The sequence below is a fragment of the Gouania willdenowi genome, chromosome 14, assembly GCF_900634775.1.
Source record: "Gouania willdenowi chromosome 14, fGouWil2.1, whole genome shotgun sequence".
Lineage (NCBI taxonomy): Eukaryota > Metazoa > Chordata > Actinopteri > Blenniiformes > Gobiesocidae > Gouania > Gouania willdenowi.
The window spans coordinates 24466096-24475577 of NC_041057.1; positions in this window are offsets into that span (position 1 = coordinate 24466096).

Consider the following 9482-nt stretch of genomic DNA (forward strand, 5'->3'; position numbering starts at 1 on the left):
AACCACAGGTATAGTAATTATAAGATGATAGTCCACTGTTTTGTTGAACCGGAATGTCGCATTGGGTCACAAACACGTCAGGCGATACAAAACCATATAACGGCTACTAAAAGTGGAACTAATTGTGAGTGCTCACACTGCGCTTCAGATTATCTATATACTGGATAATCTATTTACTGAATGTAAATATATTATCTGTGGATAGCCAAAATGTACATATGGGCCCATATGGGTTACACATACTTGGGTACCAAGTGGGCCTGGGCTGGAACTGGGCATATTGTGTGGGCCCCACTTGGTTTTATTAACATGGGTCCTATATAGGAAGCCCATGTGGGCTTACCATATGTGTCCCATAGGGGACATGTGTGGGAAAAGTGTGAATAGGATAGAAGTAGGCAAGTTATGTGGGTACCTTACTGGTTACCATATACAGTATAGGACCCACATAGTAAGCCCATGTAAACCAACTGTATAAGCCCAGCAAAGGACATAGGTGGGCAGAATGGGCATGGGTTAGAGCTGGATAACTTAATCTGGGGCCTATGAGGTTTCAATGAAATTGGTCTCACAGAGGAAATCTATTTGGGCAGATTGTACTGGTCTCATATCTTGAGAAAATCACCTACCCACACAACTGGAGAAGTTGTGTGGGCCCAAAGTCGTTTCAGTACCATGGGTCCTTCATGGGAAGCCCATGTGGGCAGACTCATGGGCCCTACACGGGATATAAGCAACCAAAGTTGACATGGGGAAGAACTTGGTATCAACATCTAGGACCTATGTTTCTTTTGTAACATGGGTCCCAAATGGTAAGCCCATGTGGGCAAACTCTATGGGCCTCATAAGCAATGTAAGCAGGCAAACTTGCCATGGGGAAGAACTTGGTATCAATACCATTTGGGACCCATCTTTCAAAAGAAACATGAGTCCCAAATGGCAGACTCTCTGGGCCCAATAAGCGATGTAAAGACATAGGGACGAACTTGGTAACAATATCTTTGACCCATGTTGTTTTCGCAATATGGGACCTACACAGTAAGCCCATGTGGGCAGACTGCATGGGCTTCATGCGGGATGTAAATGGGCAGAGTAGGAATGGGTTGAACTTAGTAGCAATTTCTGGGACCCATGTTTCTTTTGTAACATGGGTTCCAAATGGTTAGCCCATGTGGGCAGATTTTCTTGGCCCAATAAGGGATGTATAAGGGCAAACTCGACATAGGGACGAACTTGGTAACAATATCTTTAGGTTTTTTGTGTTTATGTTGTACATTGTTGCTAGTTTTTGTACTTAAGCTGTAGGGGAACATTGTAAGGGCTAAACATACTGTAACCATTTTATGATGCTAAAGGCACTTTATTTTTTGATCTTTGATTCTGAATAATATTCAGGTTGATTTGTGTTACTTATTTCACAATTTTCATTTTCAGTTTCTGCTGGTCTCAGGTAAATAAACTGGCATTGAAAGAATACGTTGTGTTTCAGTCAGATTGGTGTTTGTAAAGAATAATACTGAGCAGAGTTTTGTACTGTGGATGCAAATGATTAAAAACTGTAGGGTTGGATACAATAATATTTCATTTATCAGAGGCTTTTATCAAAAGCAATGTTAATTCAGAAGCAGTAGGGGTAGGAGGGACTCAAACCACTGACCCTCTGATTACAAGTCAGCTTCCTAAACCACTATTCCTCCACCGCAGAGCTGATCAACAGTGGATTATTTTCTGATACAGCACTGATATGAAGCTGTACGAACACTAATGACCCAAAAAATAAGATTATTCTTTAATTCTAAGTAACTCAAAAGTTACTTTTTCCAGTAACGCATTACTTTTTGGTGAAATTAATCAAAATAGTAACATTTTTAAATCAAAGTAAAGGCACTTTTTTTTCTCTACTGCATATGATTGAGAGGGAGATTTTTGGTCATGTTGTTGTTGATGTAATGTGTTTGTTGATGATTTTAAATGTTTTTTGCTGCCGATATTAAAGCTAGGGTAGGCGATTTTCTCCAGATACACTTTTTAAGTTTTTGGTTGAAATTGTCTTTATGTCCTGAAAGAAATTAAGATGTTATGTGCTCTGAAAAAAGAACGAAGAAAATCTGTCAACTGTAGAAGCTGTAAACCTGTAATAACTTCAACCAATGGAAAAAACAAACCATTTTTTTTAACCAATCACGTCTCCCTGTCTCCCTGCTTGTTCTCAATCCCTCTCATGCACGAGCTCACACTGAAAGTGCGTCACCGCTGACAGAGTTAAAACAGGGCTTTTGGTCATGTTTCTAAACATATATAATGATAAAGTTTAGTGTTTACTTACTGCTGAATGATACATGAGACAACAAAGTTTCTATACAACACAAGCGATGAGCTGAGCTCCTCTTCTGCAGCAGCTGTGCGCACGCATGTGAGTGAGACGGAGCACAGAGGGGAGTGAGGAGGGGGCTACATTCAAAATCATGCTAGCTTTTAAAAATTGCCTACCCTACCTTTAATGATTTTATTGATTTTAAGCTGTTGATATGAATATGTTTACCTGCAAGATGGTGCCAGTGTGCATGGCCTGCCATTTGTCTCTCCCAGTGCTGTGTGTTTATGCTGTTTTTCTCACTTTTTGCTCTGGATGTCGACTCTCTACTGGTGTATGATAGCCAAACACTGCTGGATCTTTGACCTTCTGCCAAAGATCTAGTAAAACATGATCATAGTGGACGTGAAACCCTGCCCCCGTTCCTGGCGTGGGTCCCGGCTTACCTCTGCTGTTCCTCCTCCGCTGCAAAAATGCTTCCATTGCCGGGGAAAACACAGTGGTCGGCTGGTGAGGCTGAAGGCCCGCCTGGCGTGTTTTCCTACGCCTTCCTGGACCAAATCTGGAGCAATGCCTAGTCTCTCTATTTCCCGGTGCGTACTGGACCGTGTTGACACCTGGCTGATACCTGCTATCAGCCCGGAAGATGTCTTTCAGCTCCGCGACTCCTGGTCTCGTCATCCCCGCTGGCACGGGGTGAATCACCGCAACTTGCGTCCTCGGCTCCCCGGACTGCTGACGCATCGGCCCTGCCAGTTCCTGTCAGGATTGGCTTGGTGAATGTTCGATTGCTAGCGAACAAGACTTTTATCTTAAACAATTTCTTCATATCCCAAGGGTAGGATTTCCTCTGTGTGACTGAGACGTGGCTGAGTGTTGGTGAGTCCAGCTCTTTCATGGAACTTGTACCCGATGATTGCTGCTATTTCAACTACCCGCAGACGTTGGACCGTGGAGGAGGAATAGCGACTGTTTATAAGATAGAGGGAGTGTTTGAAAGAGTAATGGGACCCTCTCCGGTCCCTCTCTAACCTAAATGACCTCTCTCTTAACGCCCTCTCCAACCTCTCTCCAACCGAGCATGCCAGACCCCCCCCCCCCCCCCGGCAGTCTATGCCTATTGCATCTTAATTATGAGCTATGAGCTGGTTCCTAACTAAAAGCTTTATCAAAGAGGAATGTTTTGAGCCTAACCTTAAAGGTAGAGAGGGTGTCTGCCCCCCGAACCTTGGTTGGTAGATGGTTCCAGAGAAGTGGGGCCTGATAACTGAAAGCTCTTCCTCCTATACTACTTTTAGAGACGAATGGAACAACGAGTAGTCCAGCATTTTGAGAGCGTAGTGTTCTGGGGGGATTGTATGGCACTACAAGCTCCTTGAGATAGACTAGTGCCTGTCCATTTAGGGCTTTATAAGTGAGAAGAAGAATCTTGAATTCTATTCTATATTTTATGGGAAGCCAATGCAGAGAGGCTAATACAGGAGTAATGTGATCTCTTCTCCTAGTTTTAGTCAGTACACGTGCTGCAGCATTTTGAACCAGCTGAAGTGTCTTAAGCGACTTGCTCGGGCAGCCTGCTAAAAGAGAGTTACAATAATCCAGTCTAGAGGTAACAAAAGCATGGACTAGTTTTTCGGCGTCGCCCTGAGACAGGATAGATCTGATTTTAGCAATGTTACGGAGATGAAAGAAGGCAGTTCTTGAAGTTTGTTTTATGTGAGAGTTGAAGGATAAGTCCTGATCAAATAGAACCCCAAGGTTTCTAACAGTTGTGCTTTGTGCCAGAGTAATGCCATCTAGGGCAGTTAGGCTAGCATAGGTTTCTCTAAGGTGTCGCGGGCCCAGTACAATGACCTCAGTCTTGTCTGAGTTGAGAAGAAGAAAATTTTGGTCCATCCAGGCCCTAATGTCCTTTAGACAGGCCTCAAGTTTAGATAGCTGATTTGTCTCACCTGGCTTCATTGATACATACAGTTGGGTATCATCAGCATAGCAGTGGAAGTTAACAGAGTATTTTCTCATAACATTACCAAGGGGGATCATATAGATACAGAAGAGGATTGGACCTAGCACAGAGCCCTGAGGAACCCTGTAGCTTACTTTAGTGTACACAGAAGACTTATTATTCACGTGTACAAACTGGTACCTATCAGATAGGTAGGACTTAAACCAGTTTAGGGCAGTCCCTGTGATTCCAAGTAATTTCTCTAATCTCTCTAGTAGAATATAGTGATCTATAGTGTCAAAAGCTGCACTAAGATCTAATAAAACCAGCACTGAGAGTCGTCCTTCATCTGAAGCCCAGAGTAGATCATTATTTACTTTAACTAAAGCAGTCTCTGTGCTGTGTTGAGCTCTAAAGCCTGACTGGAAGTCCTCGAACAGGCTGTTGTTTTGAAGAAATTCACAGAGCTGAGCTGCCACAACTTTCTCAAGAATCTTTGAAATAAAAGGAAGATTAGATATAGGCCTGTAGTTTGCTAAAGTGCTGGAATCAAGAGTAGGTTTTTTGAGAAGGGGTTTGATTACAGCTACTTTAAAGGACTGTGGCACGTAGCCTATTGATAGGGATATATTTATTGTCTCCAACAAAGATGGGCAGACTAGGGGAATAACTTCTTTAAACAGCTTAGTTGGGATTGGATCTGAAAGGCAGGTCGATGGTTTGGAGGATGAAATAATAGAGTTAAGTTCCTGAAGTCCTATATGTGTGAAACAGTTTAGGTTAGGCCTATTTACATTTAATGGTACAGCAGGCCCAGGTGAAGGCAGGGAGTGGCTAATTTTATCTCTAATCTTGTGAATTTTATCGTTAAAAAATGTCATAAAGTCCTCACAGCTGAGGGCTAGAGGAATCATGGGCTCAATAGAGCTCTGACTTTGTGTTAGCCTGGCTACAGTGCTGAAAAGGTACCTCGGATTATTTTTATTTTCTTCAATTAGTGAGGAGTAGTATGCAGATCCACTATGTCGTAAGGCTGTCATGTATTTACTATGACTTTCTTGCCAAAGTATTCGTGACTCCTCTGTTTTATTGGAGCGCCACATTCTCTCTAATTTACGGGTTGTTTGTTTGAGTGTGTGAGTTTCAGAGCTAAACCACGGAGCTTTCCTCTGACGTTTAATAGTTTTTTCCCTCAATGGGGCAATTGAGTCCAAGGTGGATTTTAGTAGACTAGCAGAGCTATCGACAAGCAGATCCAGTTGAGAGGGGTTATAATTAATGTCATAGTTATTTATTGGATGGTGCACTGAGTGTAAGGCAGCAGGAATGGCCTCTTTAAATTTAGCCACAGCACTGTTGGACAGATTTCTACTCGTAACTATTTTATTGCACAGTGCGAGATCCTCTAGGATAATGTTAAAAGATATTAAAAAGTGATCTGATAGCAGAGGATTTTCAGGGTAGACTTTTAGTTCATTAATATCAAGGCCATATGTTAGAACAAGATCAAGAGTATGATTTAAACGATGAGTAGCTTCATTAATAGTTTGAAAAAAGCCAACTGAGTCTATTAGGGACATAAAGGCTGAGCTCAGGCTATCACTATCTTTGTCCACATGGATATTAAAATCTCCTACTATCAGTATTTTATCAGAACTGAGGACTAAGTTTGATATAAACTCAGAGAATTCTGATATAAATTCAGAATAAGGGCCTGGAGGACGGTAAATTATCGCAAATAAGACTGGCTGGCAGGTTTTTGATTCGATATGAGATAAATTTAGAACCAGGCTTTCAAAGGAAGTGTAATTGGCCTTTGGTTTAGGATAGATTAGGAGAGAGGAATGATAAATAGCTGCTACACCACCTCCACGGCCTATGTCTCGTGGCATATGAGTATTTAAATGACTGGGAGGAGTGGCTTCATTTAAACTAACATATTCATCTTGATGCAGCCATGTTTCAGTTAAACAGAATAAATCAAAGTTATTTTCTGAGATAAGGTCATTTACTAGTAGAGATTTGGATCTCAGTGATCTAATATTTAATAGAGCACATCTAATGCTTTTATGTTTTGGTGTTTCTAGATTTGAGATTTTAATTTTTTTCAGATTTTTATAATTGATAGCTCTTTTATTTGATTTTATGTTAAAATCATTGTGAAATATGGGTCGGGGGACTGACACCGTCTCCATAAAATAATATTCATCACCATCACAACAGTTGTCATGGCGATGAACACAGCTATCCTGATAGCAATGGGAGGGAAACTGTCCTAAGGCAAGCGCAGAGGGGCGTGGAGGACTCCCCCTCTGTAACATGGTCTCATTCATGAGATGTCATAAATGTGCCATGTTTTCTGATAGTAGAGATGCTCCCTCCAAAGTAGGATGGATTCCATCTCTTCCCATCAGGTTCGGTTTTCCCCAGAAGGATCTCCAATTATCAATGAAGCCCACCTCGTTTTCTGGACACCACCTCGATAGCCAGCGGTTAAATGATGACATGCGGCTATACATGTCATCACTGGTCAGATTTGGTAAGGGACCAGAGAAAATTACGGAGTCCGACATTGTTTTAGCATAAGCACAAACTGATTCAATGTTCACTTTGGTTGCTTCCGACTGGCGACGTCGGGAGTCATCTTGTCCTATCTTATGGTTTGTGCAGTGTTTTCTGAACATATGCCTGCAACACAGTTAAAACTCCTGCTGCTCCTCGGCGCTGTCGTATTATTAACCCTTCCACTGCTGTTCAGTTTTCTGCCGCTTTTAATCAGAACTGTGTCATGCCTGTGTCTGTGTGATACGGAGGAGCTTAGCTCATGGTTACACCCCACATGCCGAACTGTTTTAGACATTGTGGCCCCATTAAAAACCAGATAGCACAGAATTAAATCTGAGCCCTAGCTAAACGACACAACTCGTGCTGGTAGACACGAGTGCCGTAGAGCTGAGCGCAAGTGGAAAAAGGACAAACTGCAGGTGTCATTTGAAATGTTAAAGGACTGTCTGCATCATTACCGGACAACTGTGAAAGATGCTAAAAAGAAAGATGCATTTCTATGATATTATTGAGTCAAACTGTCACAAGCCTCATGTTTTCTTTAAAGGGGACATATGCTAAATCCACTTTTTTAGCCCTTAAATGCATTTTGTTGTATATTTAGAGTGTTTAGAAGTACAGAAAAGTTCAAATTAGTCTCTTCAGGTGCTCTGTTGATATCTTTATATTCTGTTTTGGTGATATTTTTCAATCTGTTTTGATTTTTCGATTCTCTATTACGTTTTTTGAACAATAACGTCTCAGTATTTGCAGCTGAAGTGCCAAATTAGGACATTGACTCCAGGCCCAACACTTCGAGCAATCCCCCATTTTTATTTCTCACTTTTATTTTGTAGTCCAAGCTCAAGGATTCTGAAGTTACGAGAGGATAAGTCAAAATGTTCGGTTGTTGGATGTAGTAACCCACACGCTTCATTACATCGTCTCCCAGCATCAGAACCTTTTCGAAGTGCCTGGTTGAGTTTTATTTTTCACGGAAAAGTTCATTTTTGTGTGTTGCGAAGCACTTCAAGGATAGTATAGTATAAAGAAGGATTTGCCTAAAGACTTTGTCTGATTGAGGGGTCAATTCCTTCTATTTTTGGAGACGACGAACAGAGCACTTCGCAGTAAACGCTAAAAAGTTTGACGATAAGATGTCCCTGTCATTGTTTTGTTAGCATTAGCAGTTGCACCGTCTTCATATGTTAGCGCTGTGTGCTCGTTTTAGATCCTTGATGATATGGCCTACGTGATTTAATTTAAGTCTAAAGTTTTCATTAGTCATTTCATTTTGCCATTTTTGTCTCCGAAAAGACTGTATTAAAATGCATTTTGTGACGTTAGCTTGGCGCTAGCGTAGCTCGGCGCTTGTGTTAGCTCACTTGTTAACATCCATATGAAGACGTTGTTCTGCAGGTTCGTCATTTTCATCTCGCTCCGCCGGGTCCGACTCTGGCTCGAACATGTAAGGCTGGATGGACAAGTCTTCCGTTGTTGACATTTTGTAAATAACGTGTGAATAAACATTTATGCGCCGCTACATAATAGTATCTCTTCTATCAAACTACAAAAATGGCGGAACAGGGTGGAGTTGAACCGAGTGTCACCTCTGCAACCTGGAGAGGGGGCGGGGTATGAAGTGTCTCATTTGTATTTAAAGAGACCGCACCAAAACCAGTTGCTCTCAGAAGCACATCAGAAAAGGGGTAGAAAAGGGGCCTGTGGAGCTATAATAATGAGGAATTCAGACCCAAGCATTGCAGTTCCGCTTTATATAGACCACAACTGTATGATTTATATGTAAAAAGGAAGGATTTAAAAGCATGATATGTCTCCTTTAACACTATTGACATGATTCTTAATGCCCTGCAAACTGTCTGCATGGAGGCCTCTCTTGCTGTTTGTGAAAACTTTCTTCACTTTTTTATTGATAAGGTCATTTGTACCAAGTCTCTAATCTTATTTCCTGTTTATGACCCCTCACACCTCTCTGTCCCATGTTCTGCTGTCTTTGACCAGTTTGAGCCTGTGACTTTATCATCTTTACAGGAGATTATTGGTAAGTTGAAACCTTCACGTTCTCCAAATGATGCTTTCCCTCTTCGACTATTAAAATAAGTTTTCCCCACTGTAAGTTCATCTGCTACTGCAATCACTAATAGCAGTCTATCCGCAGGTGTTGTCCCTGAACTTTTTAAACATGCAGTAGTGCAACCTCTGATTAAAAAACCTGGTCTGGATCCTGCAGTTCTTGCTAACTTCAGGCCAATCTCCAAACTGCCTTTTCTTTCAAAAGCCCTGGAAGATAGTTCATACTATGATAGTTCATCCAATCTAGGATCAATTTTAAAATTCCTTTATTTGCTTTTAGTTGCCCCAACCTACCTCTCTGAGCTGCTACACCCTTTCATGCCCACCTGCTCTCTCAGGCGAGCTGATCATTTACTCCCGAGAGTGCTAAAAATTAAAAGGAAGCTTAAAGGGGACAGTGCATTTTATGTTGCAGCTCCAAAATTATGGAACAATCTGCCTCAGCACATTAGACAGGCCTCTTCTCTGCCTGTTTTTAAGTCCTTTCTTAAGACTCATCTCTTTTTCTTGGCTTTCGACACCTTGTAAGACATCAATTTTATTTCTTTTACTACGTTCCTTGACATTTTTTATGCTTCTTAATTT